Here is a 7,836-nt window from a genome sequence, read left to right as displayed (position 1 = left end):
TAAAAAAGATATACATACCTAAAATGACAAAATAGACTAAAAAGAAAAACATGCGCATGACATATTTCATTTGGAGCATAGTCAACAGTATCCATATAAGACAAACATTTTAAGAAATATTTTTAGTTAAGAAGGATTATTAAAGGAACACAAAGTGCCTTTGTGTGCAATTTTGCAGACACAGGGTGTAGAATGCCACAAAGAATATTCAAATGTCTCACTTGAGGTCGTTGGACAAGGAAGTCTTTTCTTCTAGCATTTGTTCAATTAGAAAGATCTTGTGAGAAGGTGTGGCCTGAAGTCAACAAAGATGGCTACACACAGAGCCGGTGCTGCCTCCCTGATGGGCTGAGAGAAGCAAGGTGGAACTGGTCAGAATACTGGGACCTGGTGACGCAGGGCTGGCAGCTCTAAGAGAGAGTGAGGCTGGTTCCTGCTGTGGGAGTCCTTCAGTCACTGAGGCTGTTGGAGTTGAAGTTGCACTGGAATCAAGCTAACCTGGCTGAAGAGGGATGAAAGCCCGAAACCGGTCCTAGAATGCTTGTTTCCAGTCCAGGAAGGACCAGGCTTGGCAGTTCAGGTTGGACTGTTCCCATGGGACACAGGGTCAAGACTGAATTGCATATGGCTGGGTTCAAACTGGAATGGCATGGTGAGCAAAAAACACAATGGATTTAGACCCAGATCTCTGTACTGGGGTGAATGTATGACATTGTTCTGCATTCTGTCCATCAACTGTTATTTTTGCATTTGTCACCCCGAGTGGGACGGGTATGCTCAGACGTGAGTCCCGTGCTCTCCATTCCACTAGAATCAAGCTATCCTGGCTGAAGAGGGTTGAAAGCCCAAAACCGGTCCTAGGATGCTTGTTTCCAATCCCAGGAGGACCTGGCTTGGCAGTTCGGGCTGGACTGTTCCCATGGGGCACAGGGTCAAGTCTGATTTGCATATGGCTGGGTTCAAACTGGACTGGAATGGTGAGCAAAAACACAATGGATTTAGGCCCAGATCTCTGTCCTGGGGTGAATGTATGACAGTGTTCTGCATTCTGTCCATCAACTGTTATTTTTGCAATTGCACCCGCATATGCAGCTCAACGGGCAGCCCTGATTGTGGAGAGAGTATCATAGGGCCCACTGAGGTCTGCGAGGCGGAGGGGGCAGTCATCTGGATGCCGCAAGTAGAGTGGCAAGAGCTGGAAAGATTGAACCTTTGGCACAGTGCCTCCCCTTTTGAGCCCTGAGAGTGAGGGAGGATCCCCCGCTTTGCTGCATGTGGGGGTCCTGCTTGTGCTGCACTGCCCAGGACCAAGCTGTGGACTTGTGGAGGTGCAGGGTAGCAACAGGATTGTTGGGCCATTCCTCTGCGAGGTGTGGCCCCTGCGTTTGTCATTGCGCAACACGGGTGTTGTGAGTGCCATACGAGTCAGCGTCTGGGGTCCAGGCCTGCACATGCAAACCAGAGGTGGCATGCCTCTAGAGAGAGATGACCGTGGCCTGCGGGGGGGACACAGTAGCCTTCTGACAGTGAGACAGGCATGGCAGTTAATTGAGTCTCTTCCAACCAGTGACTGAGTGGCTGACCACAAGAATGGGATGCTGTCAGACCCTACCGGGTGTTCAAGATCCAGGCACTGGATTCTCTGCTACTGGACACAGTGCATGAGAGCGATAGTTCGGACTAAGGGCTCTCACCCAGTCTAATCAGATTGAAAAATAAACAATCACAATGGGACCGGCGGGAGGACAGGAGGAACAACAGCGGACCCTGCAGCGCGAGGTGGGAAAGACCTCACACATGAGCCCTCTTAGAAGGATATCATGAAGGAAATGAGGGAACTCAGAGGCACCCTTCAGCCTAAACTGGATATAGTGACTGAGGAAGTAAACCTGTTGCAAGAGGACTTCTGCAAAATGGCAGATAAGGTGTCTACTGCTGAAATACATATAAAAAGCTTACAATCAAAAACTAAGTGCCTGGAGGAACAAGATGCCCAAGTCACAAAACAACTCACCGAGGCATTGGCCTGACTTGACTAGGAGAGCTGGGCAAGGCACAGCAATAGTCGCATGGCGGGGTCCCCGAGGGAGCAGAGGGACAATCTGCAGATCTTTTTCTCAAGGAGCTTATTCTTAACACCCTCCAGCCCAAGAGACTGTCAAATTACTTCTCAAATGAGCACATCAGGCATAGAGACCACCACGCCCTGCTTGCTGATAGCCTGCATATTTAACTATAGAGACCGGGATGCAATCCCTCAATTAGCCAGCTCATATGGCGGCCTGCAGTATTAAAATTCAATGATTCATTTTTTTCCCCTGATTTTACCCTCACAAGTGCTGCACCAACAGCGGACTTCCGATGCAATTAAGAAAGCCCTTAGGGAATAAAATGTCAAGTACATGTTGCTCTACCCTGCCAAGCTCAGAGTGTTATTCGATTTTATGATGCCTGAGGAGGCCTGGGACGAGTTGGAATGCTGGAACGTGGCCGGGCTAAGAAAGAAACATGGAAAGGTGGCAGCTGTGTGGGGAAAGCATCCTGAGTCACACATCCCTACATCCTCGACCACGAGATAGACTTGGACATCTAGTGCCACAGCAGACATCTGGAACTCTTTGCCTCGGCTTTGAGTAAAATAAGGTGGGGGATGGGATAGGCGGTGTTGTATAGTTCTAGCCTTACAAGGTTTGCATTGGCTGTCTCTTTTCACTCAACTGGCCCGAGACACTGTCCAGGCCCAATAAGATTATGAGGCCTGCTTCTCCCTATTGTCATTGGGGGGACTCTAATAACAAGTTATGACTATCCACTCAGTTCACATCAGTGAAGGGAACGCCTTCCCAGTGTTTCATACACACATTTGGGTGACAGGCACTCTGCAGGTCGGGGAAGTGGGAGGTTTATAACTCACTTAGCAGTGAGGGAGAGAGGGGGGAGTTTGCAGATTTGTTTTTGATTGCTTTGCTATGTTGAACTGTTTTGCTCATCTTTGTAATGTACAGCACAAGCACACAGAGTATTCTATGTTAGAAGGCAACGGGTCACTTACAAATTATATGGACACTTATTGTTAGGGAATCGGGTCTAGTACGCTTTCCATGGCCATATTTCACCATCACATGACCAGCCTTACTGTGTTTAAAGACCAACCCCACCCTTGATTCAGTGCTTGGTGTCTTTTTTGCATTGGGTTCCAGGTTTGGGGTTGTTGTACTGAGCTCCCCTCCGAAATAGGTTCACGGGCTCGTGTTCCTTTTCTTGTTTCCTCCGTGTATTTCTGTGCTCCACTTACTGCCCTTTCCCTTCCCTGTCGCTTTGTTTTCCCTGTTACCTTCCCGAATCCTGCCGTTTGTGTTAGCCTTGTTATTTGGACTTCCGAGGGCTACTGGGGCTCCAGTCCCCTCGGACACTCACCGCAGGAAGAACAGTGTACTCTGCAGGGGTACTCCAGAGACGCTGCAAGGAGCCGGTGAGACGCGTTCGGCTTCCGCGTTTGCTGTAGGCAGTCCTCCTCGTTGTGGGCTGCTTGGTCATTTTCCGACGTGCTGAAACCAGTACAGAACGCTGCTAATCCCGGATGCGGTGTTTGGTGTTGTTTGCTCCGTGCTTGCCCAAGACGCTTGATAGTCCTTCGGGGGGGTTTTGTGCCAATAGAAAGGCTTTTTCCCCCCTCTAAATAACCCGTACATTGAAATAAAGACTAAGAAGAAAGGATAATTACACCGTGACTCTGGAATCACCTCCAGCAAACGCTGTGCTCGCTCTCTGTTGCTGGACCTCCCGAAGCTGATCCTGTACAGCTAATAAGTAAGGAGGTCATGTTTTCTATATGGTGGAGTGTGGTTATGGAAAGGGAGGGTGGTTATTAAGTTGTACTTGGACCTAGAAGTAATTGTGTGTATTGCTCCCTAGGTACAGAAGCGTGGAGGTGGTGGCTAGTGTGGTCTGCAGTCCAGGTCTGGGTGAACTCTTCCTATGTCCATTCCCCTTCTTTTTTTTTGTTTTGTTTTCCTACCCCCTGCCCTAGGCTCCAGTGTTTTCTCATGGTTGTATACCGCATGGGTAGCATTTGAGTCAGGGTAGTGGATTGGGCCATACTACGTTCCTGCAGTGTCTGGGCCGGTGGAATCCAACAGAATACCAAGCCCACGACTTACTACACTGCCTGAACTAGTATGGAGGAGAACTTGGGTGGTCCTTCGGGGGTAGCCGATAGGGTGCCTACTATGCAGGATATAGTTGGGGCAGTGGCGGCCTTACAGGCTCAGGTGCAGGATCTACAGCAGGAGAATGCAGGTCTTAAACAAGAGCTGGGGGCCGTGAAGGCTAGAGAACAGTTGCGAGACAGGGGGCCTGGTCCTGTCATACAGCCAGCCACATTCCAGTATGGTGGAGGGGCAGGGCAGGGAGCCCCTGTGTCTGTTACAGTTACGTCACCTGTTCCAGTCCCCTTGGCCCCCCCGGAGAGGTTTTTGGGAGACAGTAATAAGTATGGGACTTTCATGACTCAATGCCAACTGCATTTTATGTGCAGGCCGACTTCCTTTCCGGATGATACGGCCAAAGTAGCTTTTACCATATCGTATTTGGCTGGTACTGCTGCTCAGTGGGCTATCCCTCTGGTAGATAGTGACGATCAGGTGTTACATGATTACCCAGCATTTAAGGAATTAATGAGAGGCTTGTTCGCTAAACATGCTTTTATGCAGGCCAGTGATGCGGAGCTCCTAAAGTTAAGACAAGGCAGACAGGACTTGTTAACCTATGTCTCTACTTTCAATAGGCTGGTGTCTGAGACTCATTGGCCAGCGGACAAAAGAACCTCCTTGTTTTATCAGGGTTTGAGTGACAAACTCAAGGATGTGGTTTCTCAGGTGGTTGACCGTCCAGACGACTGTGCTGCTTTTATAGATCTTGTGGTGAAGTTAAACCATAGGTTGTCTGAGAGGCGTGGTGATCGTAGTAGTTTTCAGGTGTCTAGGGGGAGTTATGTGAAGCCAGAAGTAAAACCCTCAGGTGATAACAGGTCCGCTCCTGAACCCATGGAGATTGGCGGAGTGAGAGGCCCGTTATCCATGGAAGAAAAGAGACGAAGGAGGGAGCTGAATTTGTGTTTGTATTGTGGACAGGGTGGCCACTTTGCACAAGAGTGTCCCATCAAACCCTCAGGTCTGGTGTTCAATAAAAAGGTAGCATGTGTACAGGTGGACTGGAGTCCGGCCTTAGGCCGAGGAGCAGTAGGACCTATGATGTTCTGGGTGTGATAGATCAGGTGCCTAGGCATTTTATCATTCCGGCACATCTTCTGCTCTCTGGGAGTACCCGTGTACCCGTGTCTGTTTTATTGGATTCCGGGGCAACCGGGAATTTCATTGACATCTCTTTGGCGAAAAAAATAGAGATTCCATGTCAGTATAAGAAACAGCCGGAGCCTGTGAGAGCCATTGATGGGACAGAATTAACTTCAGGTTCCATTACGCGCCAGACCGAACCGCTGACATTGTTATGCGAGAACGATCATTCGGAATTAGTGGTCTTCGACCTTATTGATGCCCCTTCTTTCAGTCTAGTGTTAGGAGTTCCATGGCTCCAGGAACATAACCCTAAGATTGATTGGGTGCAATGTTTGGTGACTTTGGATTCCAAGCATTGCCTCAAACATTGCTACAAGGAGGCCAGTGAAGGGATTCCTCCTTTGTCTTGTGCTGGGGCGGAGGTGAGGACAGTCCCCTCGCAGTATTCTGCCTTTCGGGTTTTTTTGGATAAAATCCAGGCACAGGGTCTTCCTCCACACAGGTCGTTTGACTGTAAGATCGACTTAATACCAGGGGTCCCTTTACCTTCTTGTCGCATATATGCGCTCTCGGAACCTGAGAAGTTACATCTCAAGGAGTATTTGGAGGAGATGTTGCAGATGGGTTATATTCGTCCCTCCTGTTCGCCTGTGTCATCGGCGATCTTCTTCATTCCGAAGAAGGAGGGGACATTGAGAGCATGTGTGGACTATAGGGCTCTGAATAAGGCTACCGTAAAGAATAGGTACCCTCTTCCACTCATCCCCGTGTTGCTGGACCAGCTCCGCAAGGCAACGGTATTTACTACACTGGATTTGCGGGGTGCTTATCATCTTATACGCGTTCGCTCCGGGGATGAATGGAAGACGGCGTTTAAAACCAAATACGGCCTATTTGAATATTGCGTAATGCCGCTTGGCTTATGCAATGCGCCGGCAGCCTTCCAGTTCTTCATTAATGAAGTCCTCCGTGAATACCTAGATAGAAGTGTCATCGTCTATCTGGACGAAATATTGATCTTTTCTGAGACGGGGGCTGAGCACCAAGTACATGTGTCTCAGGTGTTACAGAAAATACAGGACCATCATCTGTACGCCAAATTGGATAAGTGCCAGTTTAGCACCCAGAAGGTAGAGTTCTTGGGGTTTATCATTACGGCGGAAGGTATTCAAATGGACCCCAGAAAGATAGAGGCAATTGTCACCTGGCCTGTTCCATCTACTGTCAAGCACATCCAGGCCCTTTTGGGGTTCGCCAATTTCTACCGGCGTTTTATAGCTCATTTCTCTGATATCGTGGCTCCCATGACCCGATTGCTGAGGAAGGGGGTTCCCTTTGTCTGGTCTGTAGAAGCTCAGAACGCTTTTCGCCTTTTGTTAGGGAAATTCACATCAGCACCAGTTTTGGTGCATCCCGATACTGCCTTACCGTTTTTTGTGGAAACAGACGCCTCCTTGTGTGCGGTAGGAGGGGTGTTGTCCCAAAGGGAAGCTGAGACTGGCCAGATGCACCCCATTGCCTTTTTTTCTAAGACCCTGTTACCTGCGGAGCGCAATTATACGGTGGCCGAGAAGGAGTTGTTGGCGGTGAAATTATCATTTGAGGAGTGGCGTCATTATTTATGGGGCGCTAGGCACACTGTCACGATTTATACAGATCACAAGAATCTGGAGTTCTTTAGGTCTGCGCGGGCGTTAACACCTCGCCAAATGCGGTGGGTCTTATTTTTTAACGAGTATGATTTTGTCATTACTTACCGACCCGCCGCACAGCAGATAAAATCTGATTCCCTCTCCCGGATACATGTGGAAGGCAGGCCTGAGGGACGTGTAAAAGAGGATAGACCGATGATCAGTGAGGAGAGGATTATAGGGGTTAAGCACTCTGAGGAGTTTCCCTCCCTAGTGAAGGAGCAGTTGAGGCAGTTGGATTTGGCCCCTTGGTTGGCTCTACCCCAGGTGTTGGTGCAGGATGAGTTGTTGTATCATGGGAAGCGCTTGTTTGTTCCCCCAGCTTTGAGGGAGATGGTTTTGAAGTGGTGTCATGCTTCTTCACTGGTGGCGCATCCGGGGATGCAAAAGACAAGGGAGATGTGTTTGCGATGGTTTTGGTGGGATACACTGATTAAAGATATACAGAGTTATGTGGCAGCATGCCCTGTTTGTGCCACCAGTAAACCTACCCATAGCAAGCCATCTGGTCTGCTACAACCCTTAGAGGTCCCTCCTGCTCCTTGGCATACCATTAGTATGGATTTTGTGACGGATCTACCATCTGTGTCAGGGCATACCACCATACTGGGGGTGGTAGATCTGTTCACAAAAATGGCACATTTCATCCCGCTGCCCAAAATCCCTACTGCCAGGGAATTTTAGGGAATGTTAGGGAATCGGGTCTAGTCCGCTTTCCATGGCCATATTTCACCATCACATGACCAGCCCTACTGTGTTTAAAGACCAGTCCCACCCTTGATTCAGTGCTTGGTATCTTTTTTGCATTGGGTTCCAGGTTTGGGGTTGTTGTACTGAGCTCCCCTCCG

This window comes from Lissotriton vulgaris, chromosome 10, assembly GCF_964263255.1.
Source record: "Lissotriton vulgaris chromosome 10, aLisVul1.2, whole genome shotgun sequence".
NCBI lineage: Eukaryota > Metazoa > Chordata > Amphibia > Caudata > Salamandridae > Lissotriton > Lissotriton vulgaris.
The sequence above is the reverse complement of the archived record's forward strand: the minus strand, read 5'-3'. Positions refer to the sequence as shown.